Below are 24,476 nucleotides of genomic sequence, written 5' to 3' on the forward strand. Positions count from 1 at the left end.
GTAAGGTCAACATCTTGAATTTTGGTATATTCAGGAAAGTGTTTAGAATAGATAGGTCCAGTATTGGTCTCCATGCTTTGTCCTTTCTGGGTACCACAAACAGTCTTGAGTAAAATCCTTGTCCTTGCTCTTACTGTGGTACTTGTTGAACAGCCCTCATGTCCATGAGTGCTGTGACTTGTTTTTGAGCCTCTGCCCACTGATTTTTGCCCTTGGCAGAGTATGGAAATGAAACTTGTAGCCTTGTGACACTATGTCTAAAACCCATTTGTCCTGGGTTATAATGTGCCAATTTTGAGAAAAAAGTGCTAGTTTTCCCCCTAAGGGTGCTGCCAGAAGATAAGTGCTTGGCGCAGGCAGGGGGAAGTCATTGGGACTGTTTCCTGTATGATTATGATTTGTCCTCTCCACCTTTGGAGGTAGAAGCACTCCACTGCTTAGACCTGTAGGATCCTTGCGGCTGAGATCTGCCTCTAGGGCGTCTGGATCTGCCCCTTTGTGGTCTGTCTGAGACTGGAAAGGACCAATTCTTTGTAGGCCAGTGTCTGCTAAATCTAGGTGGCTGTACCTGTAAGCAATCCTGTTTGCATAGATTTAGCTTTGTCCTCCATTTTCTTTAACACCTCTTCTGCCTTAACACCAAACAAGGTATCATGTTGTAAAGGAGCATCTAATAATTTTGCTTTAACATGGTCAAGCAGATTTTGTTCCTTTAACCAAGCATGCCTCCTAATGACAGAACCCGTAACAGCGGCCCTGCAGGAGGCCTCCAAAGAATCAAACCCACATTGCAAAGTATGCTTTCCAACTTGTTCAGCTGCATGCAATAAATTCTGCATTTCTTTGTTTTTTGCACATTCAGAATTTGCCATCATTTTCTGTTTAAACAGTGTCATGATATATTGCTGATATTTGAGCATATGAAACTGGCAATTTAAAGCTCTTACAGCCAAAGTAGTAGATGTGTAAACCTTTTTTCCCCATCTATCCAGAGCCCTGGAATCCCTGTCAGAGGAGGTAGGAGTTTTTGCAGTAGAAGCCTTGACCCCCTCAGGACCCTGAGAAATAGTTTCTGGGTCTGCAGAAGGGTTTTTGAAAAGAAATTTATGAGAGTCAGGGACCCTGTAGTATCTGTGCAGCTTAACAGAAGCTGGAGGTAGAGTCAGGGGTTAGACTAGACTCCGAGAGCACATCATCTACAATGTCCAACATAGGTGGGATAGCTAGATGCCTGTGCTGAGGTAGTAAAAGGAAATCTCTGAGCCTTTTCTTAGATTCTGAAAAGCCTTGCCTCTTCCAGTGAATGTGCTCCCTCATGGTATGCAAGGTTTCCCCAAAAGAGTAGTCCTCAGGAGGAGAAGCTGAAGGAATGGATTCTTCAGCATCAGAATCCTCATAGGGGGGAAGAGAACATTCCTGATAAAAAGAGAAATCAGAAGAAATGGAAACCTGATCTGAATATTCATAGTCTGTCTCTTGCCTAGGCCTCTTATCAGGAGGGGGATGGGAACCCCTGATCAAGGTAATTAAGTCTTCGGCCATTTTGAGCATCTGTTTTGTGGGCATGGAGGCCTGTCCTTGTGACTGGTGAACTTGTTTCTTTGCCTTTAAAGGTGTCTTAGTCTTTGAAGTAGGCTTTATATAGAATTGTTTAGGTCTGAATACACCCTCAGAAGCAGATGCCTGCTCAGCGGCTCCGGATCCATCTGAGGGAATAGTTTCCGAGGTTCCAATACCTTGAGTTTCTAGCGGCCTGGCCGGCTCCACATGGGAGTTGGTAGCAGCTTGTGACTCTAAAGTAGCAGGTATCAGGGGCTGTGAAAGCACCTCACTGAGAACCGGTGACTTGCTTAGGAGAAGCTTCGTCGTCAGTTTTGGACCTCGGTTGCCTGTCCTTTTCTTTTTCTTTGCAATTTTTATGAACTCCGGTAGTCGGATGGCTATCCGACGCCATTGTATAATTAAATCTTCGCCCAAAATAGCTTAATGCAAAATCGTACTGACACGTAATAGTGTGATGGTTAAATCTAGCACAAATCTGACAACTAGCAACGTCGTGGTCAGGGCCTAGGCAAGGAATACACTAAGAATGAAAGTCCTTCTGAGGTATTTGCTTCCCACAAGATATACAATTATTAACTTTTTCTGGCATCAGTCAGGAGCAAGAAAAAAGTTTCCCGAACGGGGTACTTAGCTTTTATTGAAGACTTCGGATCTGAAACTCGAACATGAAAATCTCAGGAGTCGGCCGACCGGCACTTGCGAACTGCTTCTGCTTCGGGCACCACGTGGCAAGAAAGACTAAATAAAATGGCGTTGGCTGCATCTTTTATACCCCTGATGACCTGACGTCAGGGAAGAGGTGACAGCAACCGACGCAGGACCCAAGACTTTGGAATTCAGACCGACTGAGGGCAACCTGCCAGCAGGATAACCCAAATGTAATGACTGCAGCAGGGAAACACGAATAACATCTAAAGAAAATGGCGTCGGCTGCATGTTTTATACCCCTGACGACCTGATGTCATGGAAGAGGAGACTGCAACCAACGCAGGACCCAAGACTTTGATATTCAGGCCAACTGAGGGCAACCTGCCAGCAGATTACCCAAATGTAATGACTGTAACAGTGAATACACTCGAACATCTACATTTATGGTACGTGTACACAGCTGTACTTTTGAGTAGTAGTAGCATGCTGTCTACACCTCTCTACAGTACAGTTCACCAAACATAGCCATATATAGCTGTAAAATTCCCCAAAGCAGGCAGAAGACAGCTCGATATGCAGCTAAATCCAAAAACTTGATGAACCAGCAAGTAATTGTACCAAAAAACTTTATTGCAGAGAAAAAGTTTTGGAAATATTTGGCTTTGCTGTGTCCGTCCCTTGTGCTTGGTTCCAAGCACAGAATCTCTTCCATTTATCAGCATAAGATTTTCTAGTACTAGGCCTTCTGGCTTCCAAAATGACATCCATCACAGATTTACTCAGAGGTGTTGTTTGAATAATTACCTGATCAGCCATGCTGCCAGGTTCAGAGTTTGGAGCTGACTGTGCAGAATTTGATTGCTCTGCTGAGACAGTAGATGAGGCAAGTACCAAGGAGGGAGTTGAGACATATTCCTTAGAACTGGGTACCAGTGCTGGCGAGGCAAGCCCGGGGCAATTAGGATCATTTTTGGTTTTTCCTGTCTGACCTTTAGTAAGACCTTGGGAAGAAGAGGCAGAGGAGGAAAGGCATAGACTGATAGGTTTTTCAAACTGAAGGATAGGGCATCCATTTTACATGCTTGTCTGTGATAAGTCTTTGTGCAGAATTTGTCCAGTTGATAATTCTGGGGAAAGGCAAACAGATCTATGTCCAGACTCCCCCATTTCTCTGTTATTATGCTGAAGACTTGTGGATCCAGTTTCCACTCGTGAGGGTCCATAAGATTTCTGCTTAGGTCATCTGCCAGAGTATTTTGTATTTGGTAAGTCAAGGCTGTGTCCCACAATGCCATGGCTAGTCTGCAATGGGGGTAGGAATGTGTACCCCCCTGCTTGTTTATGTACCACATAACCGTGGTGTTGTCTGTCTTTATCAGTAGTTGTCCTGGATGGAGTAAGTCCTTGAAGGCTGTCAGGGCATTCTGAACAGCTAACATCTCTTTCTGGTTGATATGCAGATGCATTTGTTTTGGGCTCCATATGCCCTGAATGCATCTCCCCACCAGGTGGGCCCCCCCCAAGCATAGTCTGATGCATCTGTAGTTAGGGTTTGGGTGGCAAGGGGTAGAGTGAAAGACCGTCCCATGTTCTGGAGACATGTCTCTGCCCACCAAAGAAACTCCTGTTGTAGGCAGGGAATGAGAGGAATCATTGCTTCCAGACTGTGACAATGCTCACTCCATAAACTTTTTAGATACCACTGTAGTTTCCTCATATGCAATCTTGCATATGGAATTAGTAGACTGCAGGATGCCATGAACCCCAAAGCCTGCAGAATTTGTCTTGCAGATAACTGGGTTTTTGTTGCCATTTGTTTGAAGTAAATAGTCAGTTGCCTTTGTTTGTCTGGCATAAGGTAAGCCATCAGGGCAGTTGTATTCAAGCTTGCACCCAGGAATGTAATCTTTTGAGAGGGTACCAGTTGTAATTTCTTTCCGTTTATTGTGTACCCTAGGCATGTTAGAAGCCTTTTTACAAATGCCAGATGTTGAAGAAGAATGTTCTTTTTTTCTGCTTGAATGAGACAGCCGTCCAAGTAAGGATAGATTGTTTGCTTCTTTGTCTGCAAAATGCAATTACTGGTGCCAGGCACTTTGTAAAGACCCGGCCGCAGTAGATAAACCAAAGGGCAGTGCAGAAAATTGGTAATGCATAAAACCAGCCTTGAAGCGGAGGTATCTTCTGCACGATTTCCTTATTGGGATATGCAGGTATGCCTCTCTTAAGTCTAGAGTCACTAGCCAAGCGTTCTTGCCCAGCATGGGCAGAAGCTGTTGCAAAGTCAGCATTTTGAATTTTGGGATGTCCAAGAATGTGTTCAAAATCGATAAATCCAGTATTGGGCGCCAGGCATTGTCTTTTCTGGGTACCAGGAACAGTCTTGAGTAAAACCCTTGCCCTTTTTCCCGTTCTGGTACTGGTTGAATAGCCCCATATCTATTTGGGATGTAACTTGTTTCTGCACCTCTGCCCATTAATTTTGTGGCAGATCTGGCCAACTGTTTGGAATCGGCAAGGTATGGAAATGAAATCTGTATCCCTGGGATACTATGCTTAATACCCACTTGTCCTGGGTTATTAACTGCCAATTTTGAGCATTAAGTGCTAATTTTCCCCCTAAGAAGGCAGCCAAAAGATAAGTGCTTGGTGATGGCAGAGGGAAGTCATTGAGACTGTTAAATGTAGGGTTGTGCTTTGTTTCCTCCGGATTTGGAGGTAGAGGCACCCCACTGCTTTGACCTGTAAGAACCCTGTGATTGGTATCTAGAGCCTTTTGAGCGCCTGGATTTGCCCCATGAGGCTCTGTCGGACACAGGAAAGGACCCATTTTTTGTAGGCTAGTGTCTACTGAATCATGGTGGCTGCACTTGTAAAAAGTCTTTTACAGTTTGCATAGACTTAGCATTGTCTTCCATTTTCTTTAAAACGTCTTCTGCCTTATTACCAAACAGAGTATCATGCTGTAAAGGTGCATCCAACAATTTAGCTTTAACATGATCAGGCAGATTTTGCTCCTTGAGCCAGGCATGCCTTCTAATCACAGATCCAGTAACTGCGGCCCTGCAGGAGGCCTCCAAGGAATCAAAACCACATTGCAAAGTATGCTTTCCAACCTGTTCTGCTACATGCAATAATTCCTGCAATTCTTTATTTTCCACACATTCAGAAATCAACATCATTTTCTGTTTCAATAATCACAAAACATGCTGTTGATATTTAAGCATATGAAACTGGAAGTTTAAGGCCGTAACTGCCAAGGTTGCAGACATATAAACCTTCTTTCTCCTTCTATCCAGTGCCATGGAATCTCTATCAGAGGGGGTAGGATTCTTAGCTGTTGAGGCCTTTACACCTTTGGGACCCTGTGAGATAATTTCAGGGTCAGCAGCAGGATTTTTGAATAAAAATTTGTGGGAGTCAGGAACCCTGTTAATATCTGTCTGGCTTACTAGGAGGTAGGGAATCTAGAGCCATGCTTGATTCCGAAAACACATCATCAACAATGTCTAATACAGGAGGTATGGCCAAAGGCCTATGCTGAGGAAGAAGAAGGAAATCCCTAAACCTCTTTTTTGATTCTGAGAAATCCTGACTCTCTCAATGAAAATGTTTCCTCAAAGTATGCAAGGTTTCTCCAAAAGAATAATCTTCAGGAGGAGATGCAGATGTAATGGATTCCTCTGCATCTGATTCCTCATAGGGTGGTATGGAAAATTCTTGATCAGAAGAGGAATCAGAAGAAATAGAAACCTGATCTGAAGATTCATAATCAGTGTCTTGCCTAGGCCTCTTATCGGGGGAAGGTTGGGAACCCCTGATCAAGGTAATTAAGTCTTCAGCCATTTTGATCATCTGTTTTTTGGGCATAGAGGCCTGAGCACGTGGCTCATGCGTCATTTTTTTTGCCTTAGAAGTTGCTTTTGTCTTTGTTTTTGAAACTGGCATCGGTTTTATATAGAAATGCTGAGGCCTGAAAACACCCTCAGAAGCAGTTGCCTGCTCAGTGGCTCCGGACCCATCCGAGGGAGAGACATCCGCGGGTATAATACTTTGAGAATCTCGCGACATGCCAGACTCCACACGGGTCTCAGTAGAGGCCTGCGACTCGAAAGTAGCGGAAATCAGGGGCTGCGAAAGCGCCTCACTGAGTACCGGTGAACCGGCGACTGGCTTAGGAGGAGCTTCGTCATCAGTTTTGGACCTTGACGGTATGTCTCTGTCCTTTTCTTTGCGTTTTTTGTGAACTCTGGTAGTTGGATTGCTATCCGATGACATTTCAGGGTAATTAAATCTGTTTCCAAAATATTTTGAAGCAAAGATATACCAACGCTTAATAGTGCGTTGGTTAAATCTAGCACAAAACCGACAGCAAGGCACGTTATGATCTGGGCCTAGGCAAGGAATACAGTACAAATGAAAATCCTTATCTGGTATTTGCTTCCCACAAGTAATGCAATTATTAACTTTTACTGACATCGGTAAGGAGCAAGAAAATGTTTCCCCAATGGGGTACGTAGCTTTAATTGAAGACTTCAGTTCTGAAACTCGAATGCGAAAATTTCAGGAGTCGGCCGACTGGCACTTGCGAACTGCTTCTGCTTCAGGCAATGCGCGGCAAGAGAGACTGAAGAAAATGGTGTCGGCTGCATGTTTTATACCCCTGACGACCTGACGTCATGGAAGAGGAGACAGCAACCAACGCAGGACCCAAGACTTTGATATTCAGGCCGAATGCGGGCAACCTGCCAGCAGGTTACCCAAATGTAGTGACTATAACAGTGAAACACGAAGAACATCTGCTTAGTTGCAGTTAACAGAATTTATATAACTATGTATGTATGTAATCTACCAATATTACCTATGTAAGCAAAAATGTTACTTGTGGAATTTGCTTAGCAGACCAGAAATAACACTTGATGCAGAGAGATGAAAAGCCTATCAAGGTGCTAATATCTATCTATTGACATATACCTACATCTGTGCATGTCTACATTCATGTATACATGTATGTATGTATGTATGTATACACAGACATATAACAAAACAAGCAAATTCAAGAAGCTACGATCCACAAAGTGCTGAATGCAAACAGCATGTTAACTGCACTGCTGGCTTGAGCGTCTACAAAGCATAAGTAGGCATGTTTGTCTTTCACCAGGACTTTATCAGACTCTACTGTTGGGAATCATAATTCAACAATATTTAAGGAAATGGATGCACAGAAAAGATTTTAACAATAACATAGAATCAGTGATTAGCTTGCTTTTAACCAGTCGATCCTTTATTTCACTAATCTAGTATCCAGTAGGATTTCTAGCAGAAATATCCAGTGAGGTGTTCAATAGTTTGACAACCGTCCAGTCAGAAAAGCATTGATCAAAACTCTCTTCACAAGCTCTTCTCTAATCATCAGGCATTGGGGGTTGGAAAACTTTTAACTCAAGAACTGGATCTGCATCAATCACCTACAGAAAGCAGTGTCTTGAGGTCTGACTGTTGAGAAGAATTCAAAGAACTAGACCAGAGTTATCTCAAATAGAAATCATCAGGGGCAAAATACTGTAATGGTCTTGAAGGTGATTATCCCATAAGTAGTATAAAAAGATTTTGCAGTCACACTTACAGGCACTAACCCCTTTGTAGTTCATGGAGTGCCATGACTATGCACCAGTATCGGTAAGAAGACAACCTAGTTGAGCACTAACCCAGAGCGGGACCTGATATTAAAAGTACTTTGAAAGGTGCTTAACAACTGTTACACATGCCTTTTTAAGTGCTGCTAATATCAGGTCTCATACTATGCACCGAGTACTCTCAGTTATTGCTAAGGACTTCACTAGCTTTCAAAGCTAATAAAATACTTAGTGATTTTTTTTCTTTAATCAGTAATACATGGTAGTGCTGCGGTAGCGTTGTTGCCTTACAGTAAGACGCTGTCCGGTTCGATTCTCAGCTAGAGCGTCTTCTGCGTGGAGACATGCGTGAATGGGCATACCTTCGTTGAAGGTTGTGCATCAGGGCTGGTAACTCGGCATGTAAAAATCAACTACCAATCATTAGCAGACCGGAGTTCCGCTGTGGCGACCCCTAACCGGGAAAAGCCGAAAGACACAACAACAACAATCAGTAATACATTGAGCAGGTAAACGTCTATGCACAACAAAAAATTATGATTGGGTCTCCAATTGTAACCCTCCGTTGTGTGTTCTTGACATTGATGCTAAGATTCACCTCTTGAGCTTCGTTCTCAAGGTGAATTATTTGGCAACTTGCGTCTCAAACACATAATAATGTAATTACAATCAGAGCCCTGAATCATAATCCTATTTGTAAAAAGTCACTGAAATTCTGGGGGGGCTGGGAGGGGTGCAGCTGACCTTATACAACAGTGTTTTGAAATTTCCCACTTTTATCTTAAGCACAAATGACATTCAGGAGTTGGGGCAGGAGGGACAACATCAAATTGACAACACTAGGACTCTCCATCCTTCAACAAACCACAGTTACATTCATATCATCTAAAGATGAGGAGGATCTTAAATGAATCCTAAAAGATCTAAAGATGTGTCCCAAAAAGTACATGCCTCGTTGAGATATATGTCATCTTGCAAGTGGAAACAAACTACTTCTAAGGGTGTGTTTGTTGAAGACATGCATCCCCTACAGAGAGCATTTTCCTTCATGGGAAAAAAATCTCTATAAGGAGAAGGGACAAGCTACACAAAACAGTGTAATCTTGCAAGAAAAGTATGTAGAGACGACCCCAGTATAAGGCCACCACACTCGGTCACTAACAGTGATGATCGTAATACACGGACCACACAACACAAAGGGATGAGAATATCAAGCTCAGAGGAATGGCAGCAGAGGACAGGAAAATTTGCTACAGGGGGGTGCACTGAGCAGAGAGGAAATGAAATAAATAAATAAATCAGACCGGTATCATACATGTCCCTTTAATGTACAATACGCCCAAATAGTTTTAATCATTGCCTCTCCACCATTTACAAGAGCTGTTGTCTCCTCTGGCTCAAGGATTCAGTGACAAATTAAAATCCCAAGAGTTTCATGAAACTGGTCTATAGATAATTTTATTTTACCTCACAGGAGAAGTTTACAAAGGGGCAAGAATTTTGTGTGGACCCTTAAAGCTAAATTAGCTTATAAAGGCCAGGTCATCAAGATGGCTGTCCACCTGGAAGCCTGTCTAAACAAGCCAATTAAAATCACAGGTTTATATTTAATGACCAATGCATTTGTAGGTCAATCCTACAGGAATACTGGTTCCACTTGACCAAAAAGGATGAAGTACACCAGTCAGATGCTACTACTATGCAACTAACTAGCCTATCAACTTAGCTAAACAAATAACTCAACAGTAATTACATGACTCACTTTAATCATTCTATCTAGAAAACTATCACACAGCTCCTTCCATTGCAAATTGGTCTATCTTCACTTTTAATCTATACCCCAGGTCCCCCCTCTAGTTCCACCTACTCTTTAGATGCAGCCCCCATCCTCCTAGCTGGACCTTTCTACCCCGTTTCCAAATGCTTCAACTGCATATATTGTAAACAGCAACAATTACTGTACTATCTAACAATACTGGCATTCTTCCATCAGCTTTTGTGATGTCTACTCTTATAAAATATTACTTCACTAAACTATCTCTGTAAGAAGCCACTGTAATTATCTACTATGATTCTGAACAATGAACCATTCTCTGGAAGAAATTTCAATGAATTTTTACTTGATTTGTTTGAACCCTGAATGAGCCGGAAAAAGGTCCATCTGAGTCAGTGTTCTAACCTGGTTAATAAACAAAGAAACCTAAAAGCTTATTCAACACGGATTTCGGCTAGTGTTGGGCAATGGGGCCAAAACTAAGAGTGCAATTGTATCCTTAGGCAAAATATTTTTAAACTGAGAATACGAAGAAAATATGGCTGAATGTGGCTGTTAATTTACAGTAAAGGATGTCACATGATGCAAGTGGTGTTCATGTCCCTTCAGGAGAAATGTCACAAAGTTGTTCATGGGCTATCTTATTGAGAACAAGTTCCCCTAATGCTGCTTTGTTAATGTTTTTGTTTCTGTTTGGAAGATACGGGGTAACTACAGTACATCCAGTGTAATATCCACTAATAAAAACATTAAAAACTGCCACTTGGAGTTCAAATAAACGTCACTATCCAAAGGAAAATGCTAGACTTGGTATTTCTTATATAATCAATGGTTCATAGGTAGGTACTAGGCTATCGGCCCAAGGGCCTACATAAGCCTAGCCAACAAGGTTCCCTGGCTTACACCACCAAATAAAGTTATTTTCCTGTGCCACTGACGAGCAGAGACACAGAAGTGATCCCGGGGTGTATTTCCTATTTCCCATCCACTCATCAAGATTTTTCTTGAAGAGTGCTAATGAAGAACTTTGCTTGACATAGATGGGTAGCCTGTTCCAGAGTATGGTAAGTCTCAGGGACAGGAATCTATCCCTCCAGCACGTCCTGTTTATTGTGGTGACAACGTTTATGTCCCTAGAGTGTGTAGCTCGATGGGACTGGGATTACTTTAGGTGTAGCATGTCCAACAGCTCTGGGTTTGACATAGCTTTATATGTTAGGCAGAGATCACCTCGGAGTAGGCGATATGCTACGGAGTAAAGCTGGAGTTTTTTGAGACGGTCAGTGTAGGGCATTTGTTTGAGGCCAGTAATCCTCTTTGTGAGGTACTTCTGTGGCCTTTCCAGCTGCTGCAGATGTCTTGTGAGGTACATTCCAAAAGGGGTGTTGTACTCTATAATGGGTCTAATGAGTGTCGAGTAGAGGGGAACAATGACCTCTTTTTTCCTGGATGAGAACCCTTTTATGATGAGGTGTGCCATGTAGAAGGACTTCCTGACTACTGTGGCAATGTGACTATCAAAGGAGAGACTACTGTCCACCTGGGTCCCAAGGTCTCATCACACATCTGGTGTTAAGCAGATTGCTGCTTATGTGGTGGCTCATGGGTACAGAGTTTTTAACAAAGGAGATGACACAGCACTTTTTGGTATTGAGCTTGAGGCCATGGTTCTGACACCAGGCATCTGTCTCAGCGAGGCCCTTCTGTAGGATGTCCACATCATTTGGGGACTTGACTATGGCTCCTAGTTTGCAGTCCTCTGCGAACTTCGTTAGCCAGAGGCCTTCTGTGTTAGCCTGTACTTCAGAGGAGTAGATACCAAACAGGAGAGGTCCCAGGACTGACCCCTGTGGTACTCCACTTGTCACTGGTTTGAGGTCAGATTTGGAGTCTGCAACTTTTACAGTGTGGGTTCTGTCAGTGAGCCAGTTGGCAACCCATCTTGTGACGTAGGGATTTCTTTATGTATGGAGGATGTTATTCTTCAAAAGTTGGTCATCCAGGAAACATTTCAACTGAGGTTAATATGTTCATACATGTGTCTGGGAATCCTGAACCTAATGTGGGCCACTTAGCTTTGCATTTACTTGCTGTGAAAGGTTATTTGAAGAAAGAAAATTATCCACTGAAACAGTGGGATTCTTGGTCAAGCATGATGGGAGTGGAAGTGGCAACAGGAACAAGATGCTCATTAGCAATGTCTGTCACTGAGCAGAGAGTTTTGGTGTCCAACCCATATATTGCCCAATCACTGATCAGCTTTATTCTTCATTGGTAAAGGAATATATAATACATCTATAGGGCAGTCATACTGCCTTACTGTGTGTGCTGCCTCCCACAACATTTTGGAATGTGTTTTGCCTATGGGAAACCCATTGATTCATTAAGTGAGGAGAATGAGACAAAGTGGAAGAAATGGACTAGTGGACTAGAATAAAAAGAAAACTGCTATACTTAGCTCCATATGAATCTGTCAGGAGAAGACTGGGATACTCCAAGCACTAGGAGAAAAACAGTACAGGAGGTGAATAAGGTCATGGTTGAAAAGGCATTCAGTCACCATGTGCTGGCCTGCACCTTAAATTATTAAATTCTGGCTGTTGTTTTAACTAAGGCATTAGTTCACAGATGTCCAGTTAAAAGTACGGTTAGCAAACAGCAAAAAATGCAGTTATGTTTTACTATACATTCATTCAGAACTAGGCTTTAATGGGTAAAGTTTAAGTTGTTGTCTACTATTGTCCCTAAACCTTTAATATGTCTTTTTTAAATGATTTATTTTGCAATCCTAATTTATGTCCTTTTAACAAGTCTCATGATGCTAAATTTATTGACAATAAAGAACAAGTGTTACTACTGTACCAGGAATATGCTTTTTGTAAAGCATCTTAGAAAAGTCCAAAATCATTTATTAAAATAATTAAAAGGTGTGTAATAGACTCCTAAATTTTGTCTACATACATGGGCTGGAATGGATGGGAGAGGATCGGTGGAGCCACAGGGTGTAAAATGGGTATGTTGGCTTCCTGACATCAGACTCCTTTGCTACAGTTCTGGGAAGCAATATGGGTTACTGTTATGAAGTAAAAGAAGTTCACATTTGCTTACAAGGTGTTGCAAACAAAAATAAATGCTTTATTACTGTGGCGTCAGATGGCAAGAATTTCCACTAAAGTCACCTAAGCTGCACAACAGATTCAGACAGCAGAATTTCAAGTTAATTACAAATATCAACTAGAAATGATGAGTTTGAAACACATAGGTCCTATACAAATATCAGACTGAAGCTAATACAGACCAAGTCACATCAACTGTGCAAACAGAAATGCCAAATACAGAATTATAAAGCAGGTATTACAAGGCTAGCCACCTGGTGGTCTGAACATTGGCTCCAGAACCTGACATGCAACAATGGCAAAAAGGGTTTATGGATGGATGGTTTATAGGTAGGATCTTGTAAACCTCAAAGACTGATAACTATGCTTCTAAGGAAGCTGCTCGATCGAGATGCAGTCTGTGAATGGAGTTATCTATAAGAAAAGACATTAGTGCCAATGACAAAATACTATGATACGAATAAGCCAGATATGCTGCAAGCAGTTCACTATCAGAATAAGTACAACTACCTTGCTTACCTACAAGAGGAAGACTAATTGCCTACTGGTCAATCAGCAAATCCTTTGTAAAGCATATTCAGCAAGTGTTTGTACCATGCACCTCAGGAGCTGCACAGGATGTCTACAGAATTATAATCTGAAAGGAGTATACCTTCCATTAATGAAGTGCCTTTAGCACAGAAGAATGATGAGATGGTGAAAGAACTAGAGATTATTGCTGTATTACCACAGTTGCCTGTGGCTCAAAAAAAAATGAAGAATTCCAAATGTACCAACACTAACAAATGCAGACAGTGAAAGCCATTAAAATTAGAAGCTGTTGTGAGCAAAAAATCATCAATAATTAAAGCAAAATTCAGTTTTTTTTTCTTCCTAAGAAGAAATAAGCTCTGACCAGAGATGAAAGTTTAAAGATGACAAAATACAGTTTATGGAAAGATGTCATGTTTTGAACTTTTTATACCAATTTTGTTTCTGGATGGTGCTGTGACTTTTAATAGCAAAAGTAGAGGGGTAATCTCTTAGGGAATCTGGTAAAGTGCCTGAAAAGATAATATTGCAAGGGGAGAAGGAGTGAATCCAGTCAACAATTCATTGGCTACTACTATGTTTGTTGTAAGGGTATGAGTTGTGATAAGTTCGGGGAGAGTGAATAAATTTATGGAATTACTGGAGGAGCCTGAGTTGACAGACAGCTAGTCAATGCTGAGGTCACCTAAATTATTGATTCTTGAGGGATATTTAAGGATACCCATGCTGAAAAGGTCTTCAGTAGAGTTAATAGTGGTAACAAGCACTGAACTGGGAACCGATAACACACAACTTCACAATTCTAGTTATGAAAACAAAACAAAAACGGAGTCAAAACACATTTAGACAAACAATAAAATCAGTTTTAATATGTTTGAGTGCTTTTGTCCTGTTTACAGCATAGACTTCTACAGAAACAAAAGGACATAAAAGTACTACAAATTTGAATACCCTCCAAATCTGTCACATGCTCACCTACAGCCAATCAAAAAATCACACCCAATAGCTCTCCTATTCATAAATTACTGCAACTCAGGTTGCAACCATGTGAAAATTGTCATTAAAGGATGACATTACTTCATATGAGCAAAGTTTTAAAATACTGCTAATCAATACATTCTCATTTAGACCTGGAAAATTATAAGCATTCAATTTAATTTGTAATTTAAAATTTTCCAGATCTAAATGAGAATGCATTAATTAGCAGTATTTTAAAAACTTTGCTCATATGAAGTATAATTTAAGTAATGTCAGTTTTCACATGGTTGCAACCTGAGCTGCAGTAATTTATGAATGGGAGAGGTATTAGGTGTGACTTTTTGATTGGCTGTAGATGAGCATGTAACAGATTTGGAGGGTATTTAAAGGTGAAGTACTTTTATGCCCTTTTGTTTCTCAAGAAGTCTATGCTATAAACTGGATAAAAGCGCGCAAACGTATTAAAACTGATTTTATTTTTGTCAAATTGTTGGCGTAGTGTGCTTTTGACTCTGTTTTTTTTTTGTTTGTTTTCATAACAAGAATTGTGAAGAGTTGATAGTGGTGCCTGGGGGATACAGGAATCAATAACACATACACACTTGTGATTGTTAATTTTAAGAAAGAGGACAATAAACTACTACATTGTTAAGGACTGACGGTGGAGGGACAGAGTACTAAATTATTTCTGAAAATTATTGCTACTTCGCCTGCTTGCTTCTTTTTTGGCTGTTCTAAGAATATTACAGCCTGGGAGTATGATTTCATTACTTATTTCTTGCTTTTTTACTTTTCCAAACATTGCTATCAAATTTACACATATGACAAAGGCTACAGAATTAAAAATCAATGGTATGAAAAAAAAAAACCAGGGAGATTAACAGAATATGCGGTGGGGAAAATGAGGTGGGAGGGAAAAGGGAAATGGTGAGATAAGAGAAGAGAGGTAATGGTGTGGGATTAAATGAATGAGGGGAAAAAAGAGAGATTATGCTGAGAGTAGTGAGGTGAGGTGGAGGGAGGACAGTACCTTGGATTGAATGCATTACTTGTCAGAGTTACAGAATGTAATGTAGATAACAAGGAGAAACAATGAGCTTGGTGTGCACTGCTGGATGGGAATACATTATAGGGGAGTCAGTGGAGGATGTGATAGGGAGTACAATGACATTGGTTATACAAGGTAATGGTGCAGTTAGAAAAGGCTGTGGTGTAAGAATTGTTTATTGATGGCAAATACTGTTTTTGTGGGTGTAGAGAAAGGCGAGCACTGTTTGTCATAGATACGATTTTTTAAGAGTGGGTTGGTGGGGGAGGAACAGGAGGTATGGTTAGGAGAGTTTGAGTTTGAGACTTCAGGAGGTGACCGGGAAATTGGGGGGTGGGGTGGAAGCACAGTAAAGTGGGTAAGAGCTTTATTTCCACAGTGAGCACACACAGTAAGCATACCACAGCTGCTTCACAGAGAAGCAAACAATCTGGTAAATATCCTTCGATTGCACTTTAAATGTAAAGGGATTAACACCCACTTTCCCAAGCTGATTTCTGTCATTTATTACCTTTTTGACTATATGTTTGTATCTTACAGTGGTGCGTGCGCATTGCCAAGCAAACAGCAGCTGATGTGTTAACACACTGCTCTGCTGTGCTACTCTGTGGCAGTCAGGATAACAATTTAATAATAACTACTGTGTCTCAAACAAATAAGAAAATGCCCAGTTATCTATGCAGTAAGCAATACAGATAAAAATAAGTATACTGCATGCCAGCAGGGTTAGACTGTCAGTATGGCTTTGCAGAATCAAACTGCCATTTGGTGCAGTTAATGGAAAGATTTAAGGAAGGAATGCAATGCAAAATGTATTACACAGAAAGTAAAAGCTATATTACAGTTTTTAAAGTTGTTTTAGTTTTGGACCACTGTTATGATTAGAGTGAGACTAGAGCTATGAACTGGTTAACACAACTTTGATAAACTCTTGTAATTTTTCTCAATTCAGAGTGTAATCACAGTGCTCTATGTACTATATGAATCAGTTCTTCAAAATCAAACAGAAATGTCTTCCTTGTGCAGAGGGTAAAACAGCATCCATGCCTGTTCATTGATATATCACATTGCAGCAGTTTTGTCTGACTAGAACAGTCATGTATAGTACATCAAATGTTCCCTTTAAATTCTTGTGTGGGTGGTGGTGAAGCTATTTTAGCTTTTAGCCCGTTATAAAATGTTCATACAAATTTCATGAATAAATTAGGATGGACAAAAAAAGGAATAAGGCAATTATCTTATAAGATGTTGCATTTGAATGCTCGGAGTCAGACAGACTGTTTCATTTCTTTATGTTGATACGCCGATGTCGATCATGACCCTACACTGAAGAAACACACTGGATTACTAAAGTTTTGAAATAAGCACTGTACCCTAGAAAAGAGGCAGCAGTCTTCTCAACTTCCTATACAGCTGGTAGAAAAATGGAAATCATGACTAAGACTTTGAGGAACTGATTTCTTTGAAGTTTGCTTGTAAAGACATGACTGCACTGGAATGATTTGTTCTAAATGAATGGATGTAAAAAATAACAGGAATTATAAAAACAGCTGTGTTTTTCTTGTATGTTTTCTACTTCAGATTACATGGCTACATAACACATCAGCTAGTATTCTTAGAAAATGTTGACGGGGAAGAAATACTCACAGAACACAGGACAAAAGCATTTTTTTATGAGCTGCAATGTTTGTGAAGGCAGCAAATGCAAAACAAGATTGCAATATGCTCAGGAAGTAGAAATGATCTCAAACTGTAGTAACTGTGTGGTGACCTTCACTGGCCAAATGATAACCAAATGCAGGAGTGATGACTTGCTGCCATTTTGGAAAAAGAGCTGTGGCAGCATTGGCTGTATAGTTTAATATGCCAGGAAGAAGACACAACAGGCTGTAACTGATAAGTCATGTGCTTGGTAGCAGACTCCCTACTCCATTCAAGTGGCAATCTTCATCTGATCTTTGGCATGTATGCTTGTTGTTTAACCGTTGTTAGGGCAAAAGGTTCTTGTACAAAAGTAGAATGGCATTAGGGAACCTTCATTTAAGGCTGCCTCTAGTAATTGCATTAATTCAATCAGACTTTAAATAGGCTACATAAGATCTGTGGTGGGATAGGAGCCATACAACCCTCTTTGTGGGTAATTGTTGATTAAAAATCCTTTTAACATTTTCTTAGGTTTGTGCTATTTTTCGTTATCATTAACTTTGTCTTAAAGATAAAACCTTTCTTCATTTTTTTTCTGCCATTTTGTCATTTATCTGTAGTGCATAATGGTAAATTATGAGTATATGGTTCATATATTCTGAAGAATTAGAAGTAGGAGTGCAAGTAATATGTGATGGAAGAAAACCATTTTCTCCCAAAAAGGTTGGAAACCCACTGGACACTCTTTCATAGAAAGAATTATTCCATGAATAATCATTTACTCTGACATGCTCATTAATTTTCTAAAGCCCATTTCGTAGACTAGTACAAATGCTAAGTGTTTGGGAAGGGGAGCATATTTCAGGGAAAAAAATTTAAAATAACAGAGCATAGTTTAAAAACAGGGAGGAAAAGAACCAGAAATGTTATGCAGGATGCCTTGTTACTTAAGCAACATATTTATACAGTGCACACTGAACACAAAAAAAAACTATATAAAGAGGTTCAAGATGGCACAGGCAGGACATATAGCTACTTCAGAGATGATTAGGAACACATAAAACTTAATTTGCAGTAATACAATAATGGCAGGCCAGATGGGCCAAATTGTCCTTTTTTGCCCTTACACTCTACATGACTTAGTAAAAGGAATATTTTAATAGATGTCATCCAAACCACCCTTCATCTGGCTGCATATTATTATTCTCCCCTAAAGAATACAACAAATGATAACTGCAGATGGCAATTTAATACATAAAGTTAATACTATAAACTGCTCACAAAAGATAACTTGTTGATAGAGTTTGATGCTTTCAACCTACAACTACATGCTAACCAAAACAAAGCTTCCAGGTCACCTCAAAATGATCTCATTGTCTAAGAGGTGTTACAACTCTTATCACAAACAACAAACGCACATATGTCCTGCTAAAGCAAGAAAAACAGCTGCAAACTAATTTAATGAAAAGACATGTAAATAATGTGGCAACAAGAAAGACCGGATAGTGGAAAAGGAGTCTTGGGCTCTAACATCAAAATCTTTCTGAGCTCTTTAATGTGAAGTTCAGATGCACATTTTAAATGAAGCTACCATATGCAGTTACTCTTAACAGAACATTGCAAAGTGGCAGAAGTCTCTTGATGGAACAGCCGAATGCCTGGATTCTGGCCCAATTTCGTGGCACATCACCAAGTCAGACAGGCATCATGGTTAAGTTAACTATGCTCAAAGGATAAATATATAGCTGATACATTTATAGTCATTAATACTACCAAATGTCACTTGTCTTTTGCACAATGTAGCAAAATACCCCCCACCACCACCACCACCACCACCACCACCACCAAAAAAGGCAGCCAACTGATGTTGGAACTTGACTCTCCATTGAAGAAAATTTCTCAACCAGAAGGCCAAAAACCAGCAGAAAAATATACATCAAATACATACTTGTCTACCTCAGCACCTGTCATGACATGTTATGTATGTGCAACAAAAGCGAGTAGGCACGACAGGATTATAGCAAGTGAGGTACTTAAAACTGCCTGTATGTGGTCGAAAAAATCAGGATAATAACAGAGTAAGATAAGCTGTGTGGAAGAAAAGAAAAGTGAACAAATGTCAAGTTCTGCAAGAAACAGCTGCGTACATAGGTTAATTTACCTAATTTAAGAAACATAAAATGATCGTATTACTGGCTGCTAGCAATTTATTCAAGTTAGTAGCTCTAAAAAAGACATATTTCTGTCAGTCAGAAGGTAGATAAAATCACACAGGTCATTTATTCCTTAAGTTAGCATATTATTTTTAAATAGAAACATACTTTCAGAACTCATATGAAGGATTTAAAAAAATTGAAGAGAAAGCAGTTTTAAGCAATGCATTTAGGAAAGAGCAGATGAACAAACTGTTAAATGACATTTGCATGACTAAATGAAACTCTGGGTAGGCAACAAAAACTTCTAATTCAAATACAATATAATTGTATCTGTGTGTTCATCGCATTCAGTAATTGACTATCTGCTCATTATAGCAAGCTAATGTAAATGTTTTAGGTTGTTTTAAAGCAAAATTCTTTTAGTTTATACAACAATAAGGTTCTCAACCAACGAGGGTTGTAAGGCAAAGGGAATAAAGTCAATAACCAGACAGGAAAATAAACGATTGAATGAATAAGTAAATATATAACATATATTTATAAACTAAATGACAAACTCCAGATGGTGTAAACAGACTACAATCTCCTGTCCTCTTTACAAATAAAAACTATTCCATTACATTTGCTTCCAATGTGAAGGAAACTATAACAATGATCCCACAATATTACCCAGATAACTAAATGTGAAGTACGTGTGCTTGCTAATATTACTTATTTCTGTATTCCCAGCCATTCGAACTGTTAATACTGTACTGCTATGCTATTCCTACCTAGTCTTTGCTACATCACAGTGTTATTTATCAGTGCCATGCAGTATACAGGGAAGCCTGCTGCTCCCTGCAGGAAATCTGCAGAATAATCAGGTGCAGAAGAGGCAGTTCTACTGTAAACTGTTACTAACCCAAAGACAGACTAACATCCTGGGACGGAGACCACTGCACTCCATCGTCATACATGTGTTAGTTTTTCTTAACCAGCTGCATTCATGTGCTGGCTTTCTTTAAATATATACACAAAAACCAAGAGAACCAAAATGTATAAGACAGCCCATGATAGCACAAACACAGACCATACACAAGACAGAAATTCTGTCATGACACTCCAGCCATGCACATACACTTAACACATCATTATGCAAATTAAACAAATCTCTGTTCTTAACAAGTACACTAATCAAATTCCTGTCTGGAAAAGCCTGTGCAGTTTCAAATGAGGCCAAGCACTTGCGCTTCTAGGCATGCTGCAAGCAAATGGAAAAGAACATAAAATCAAGTGACAGCTTTAGGAGTATATGCATCCAACGAATGCAAAAGAAAGGCTGCAAGGGAAATTGAGCAAAGACTTTTACTGATGATACGGTATGAGCATTTTTAACAAAAGAAACAAGGAAACTCGCACAAGATTTTTAGGCACAGTTTTATTAAAACATAAATAACTTTTTTACAGTAGACTGAAAACAACCATGATCCTGCTGGAAAATATTTTTTTACAGCATTGTGAACAGACCATATAATTTTGTCAACAACTATAAATATTTACTTAATCTGCAACAAAATTATCTGGGTAGTTGTGACCTAAAACGATATAAAGGGGGAATATTTACTTACATGTATTCTGCAGGTCCACTCTTTTAAACAAATCCTCCATCATCCCTGCAATATCTCATGAGAAGTAAATACCCTGCAGTTCTGACTAATATGCATTAGACACAGATGTAGCAGATGGTCCCCGATGTAGGTCTTCAATAAAACTCTTTTTTCAAATTAGCCATGTGAAATAAGCTCCATTTGCACACCTTCTGATGGAGTACAGTGCAAGTCCAACAGGAAAAAGCATGTAGCTTTGCTTATGTTTATAGTGCTAGGAATACAGTTGTATCCTGATTGGCAGCAGCTTTGAGACAAGAGCCAATCACTGGACAGTTTTATCACATGGTCAAGTCTTCCCATTTATTCAGATGCTTAACAGCAGCTTCTCCAGGTACAGTTGTGGCAGAAACATAATAGAAAATACAATTCCCTTTTTGTCTTCACTTATCCTTCCTTTTTGGGGATGAACAATTAAGCAAAGAATATCTCATCAACAGCTTCTACCTTGCTGGGAGAGGAGAGCAGGATAAACTGCCTGATCCCTGTAATTACCGATTCCATCTCCATGGAAACTAGCTAAATGCAGGGAGTTGGATTTGCGTGGAACATCTGCTGCCAGCCTCATTATAATCAGCAGAATCTCATTTTTCCCCCTGTATCTTTTTAATGCAGCATGCTTGGGCTCAGCTTAGACAATAATTACTTCTAGCACATGGAAGCTGTACTGTTCGCATCTGTCCTTACAAGGTTTGTAGTTATCCTTGCTACACACTGTGTGTAGAAGAGAATAACATGCAAGCTTGAAACATTAACTGCGCAATCTTATTCTGTCTTTACATACTGGCAAAAAAGTAATAGGGGCTTCTTTTCAGTATACAACATTCTTGGAAGACAAAAAAAAATCCCACTAGCCCTTTGACATTTTACCTAGTATTTCAAACTATTTTAGCAAACGGTCAACTGGAAATAGATGTTGCATTTTGTGAGAGTAACTTTAGCAAGAGAATGGCAGATTATCATAGAACGCAGACACCAGTGCATGAACTAATACATCCTGCAGATCTGGGTTCAGTTTCCACACCTGCTGCCTGCACACACTGTAATCCTTCAAAGGCCACTTAATTTAACCATCTCTCCCAGGTCTAACGGAAAAATGCAACAGAAACAAAATTCATAAATTGTACTTAATGTCAGACACTGTCCTAAACATAAATAAAAAGTCAGACATCATCAAGGAGTAGGTATCAAAACTAACGGTGAGCACTTACAAACTATTTTTTTTATATTAAAATTCAAGGTACAACAAACAACTTAGATAAAGTATACATGTAGACACGAGAGAATAATTTATAAATCCATTGTTGAAAAGGACAGGCAAAAAGACTGTTCAGCAGGAATCAGTTTGATAATGTAATGTTCTGGGCAAGAAACAGAAATAACTGCCATCCAGCCAGGAAAACAGAAGAAAAAAAATGCAGTCAGTTAACAGAAGGTCATATAGAACTTTGACAAAAAAGGGCAAGCATACCAAGTAGGCCAACTGCAGGCTCAGACCCAAAACGGGTCACTACTTCAAAAGTCAGAGCTCCAAGTCAGCTAGTTGCAGTGGAGAATTAGAGGAAAATCTCTATTTTCCAGAGTGACTGAGTGCAATCCCCTGTATGGGGAATGTGCAGGACTTTGACCGTAAAAGAAACATTTCTTTAGTTGAAGTTTTTACATTATTTTGTACATCTGAATTCGCATGAGGTGGCATCTAAATTCTTACTCCTCAAGCTGTTGTAAGACATGCCTGGAAAGCAGTTAAGTCGCATCACTTAAGAAGGAATTCAAAAAGGAATGACGAGGGCAGTGCTGCATATGAGCAGATCCGTGAAACATACAAGCAGACGAGCTAGAAAGGGAGACGGACAGAGAGGGGATACGGCAAACATGACATGGCAATACACTCCTTTGGAGATGATACTGTGTCCATACTCCTGAATAATTCTCTATGCATATGACTCCATGGCAGGCAGTCAGTGTTGTATTTAGTGCTGCTATGCACCAAGTTTACAGGTAAGACTCCCTTACAGAATGATAATATGATAAAAAATAAACGTTGAGCTGGTATTGCAGCAATGTGCTAACAGTCTTGAAGAGGAGGATATTTTCCATAGAATATGCATACCCAGTGTAGCTATATTAATATAGTTTGGGTACATAATATTCTGTTAACCCAGCCAGATTGCTAACTGTTAATGCATCAGTATCTATTAATGACCTTCATTCTGACTGATCTCTTCTGTCTCTGACTGCAAGCATGTCTCATCACTTAGAAACAAGTCTGAAAGGTATGCCATACTGTTAGCTGATGTTCTCACTCTTTTAAAGAAAATGCAACATTCTGCATAGTCTTCATTTAATATATTCACACAAGTATCTGTACCTGGCCTTAAGTTACAAGGCAATTTTGGGAATTGTTTTACTAAGTTAAAACCAAACTGCTGAACTTAAAAGGTGTCAAAAATCTTTGCAACTGCAGCAAACCTAAAACATATGTAATCTGGCTAGGTTCTTAATGTTACAGGTAAGGCAACTGAAACTACATACTCATTTAGAAAAAAATAAGTACATGGCTGGCTCCATCACTTTGCTTAGACTTCCCTTCCCTCTACCAAAATACCAAAATCAGTAAGGTATTTTTGCTCATGCCTGACAATCTCTGGACGTCTGGTGCCTACAGCCTAAATGGGTACTAGCAAGAGTCCTGATACCACAGGTAAAGTAAGCCCTACACCTGATTTCCAATGCTTCTACCCAAAACTTGCATGAGGCAGGTACTTTAAAAAAAGAGCTTGCATTCTTTCAGGGAATGAAGAATCTCTGTGGTAATATAAGAGGAGCAATATAGCTACATATCAGACAGAGACAACAGACCCTCTACTTTTCACCTTCTTAGGACTACTACAAAAGCTAGAAACTTGCAATTGCACATTTCAAACACCTGGTCCTAAGACTTGGAATGGGCTGCCTGTTATGTTTAGAAATGCTCTAAAGCTCTTTAGATTAAGGCTCGTTTTCCACCTTAAGCTGAGTGCTGCATATAAATGTTTCCCAAATGACAGAACCAATTAATAGCTAATACCCTTTTTCCTCTAACTTCTTCAAACTTTTAATTCAATATGAGACGTCACTATGCATGACTAGCTTTGGCCTTGACTGACTAGGTCTTTTCTGGAAAGAGACAGAGAGGCACTGGCTGCAGTCCAGGTCAACTAGTATAGAGACACTCGAGTACTTTTGTTACTTCCGGTTTCCTCCAACGTTACAAAAGTAATTCTTATATGTAGAGCACCTGCAGGTGTAGCTGAACAGATATGGGTTCCTTCCTACCTGACTCTGGTGACATCCCTATAGGCCCAACACACCAAGGTGGCAAGAGGGACAGATTTTACTCTAGGTGATGCATCTAGTTTAAAAAGGCAATAGCACAACCATAAACAAATTATTTCAACTGTGCACCAGTTAGCAATAAAGCAAGGTGAGATATGCATGCAATAATAATATACACTCATCCTCTTCCCCAGAACTCAACAGAAGAAAGTCTTGACATTCAAACATGCACATCATTTGCTCACTCAACTGAGTACAGTAAGATCATATTTTGATTTCAGACACTCCTACCAGTCCCATCTCCTCTGCTGTGTACAGAGAGAGCACTTGGGAAGGACATCCCCTATAGCATTTTAATCTGCTCTGCTGCCTCCCTCTCCAAACAAAACTAAATTTTTGAGCTGCTCTTACATTGTCT

At 39.9% G+C, this 24,476-nt stretch overlaps 1 protein-coding gene across 5 annotated transcripts in view; it reads right to left on the reverse strand.

The window, feature by feature from the left end:
- ELMO1 (engulfment and cell motility 1) overlaps positions 1–24,476 on the reverse strand; it is a 3,030,107-nt gene that overhangs the window by 760,526 nt on the left and 2,245,105 nt on the right. Inside the window, exon 1 of one of the 5 annotated variants that reach the window (XM_044065042.1) lies at positions 20,702–21,164. The exons of the other annotated variants lie outside the window; for them this stretch is intronic. The gene's annotated coding sequence lies outside the window, so the exon portion shown is untranslated. Of the gene's footprint in view, positions 1–20,701; positions 21,165–24,476 lie in introns of those variants that run through there. 5 annotated transcript variants of the gene reach the window in all.

This window comes from Protopterus annectens, chromosome 3.part0 (assembly GCF_019279795.1).
Source record: "Protopterus annectens isolate FY-2018-M chromosome 3.part0, PAN1.0, whole genome shotgun sequence".
Lineage (NCBI taxonomy): Eukaryota > Metazoa > Chordata > Ceratodontiformes > Protopteridae > Protopterus > Protopterus annectens.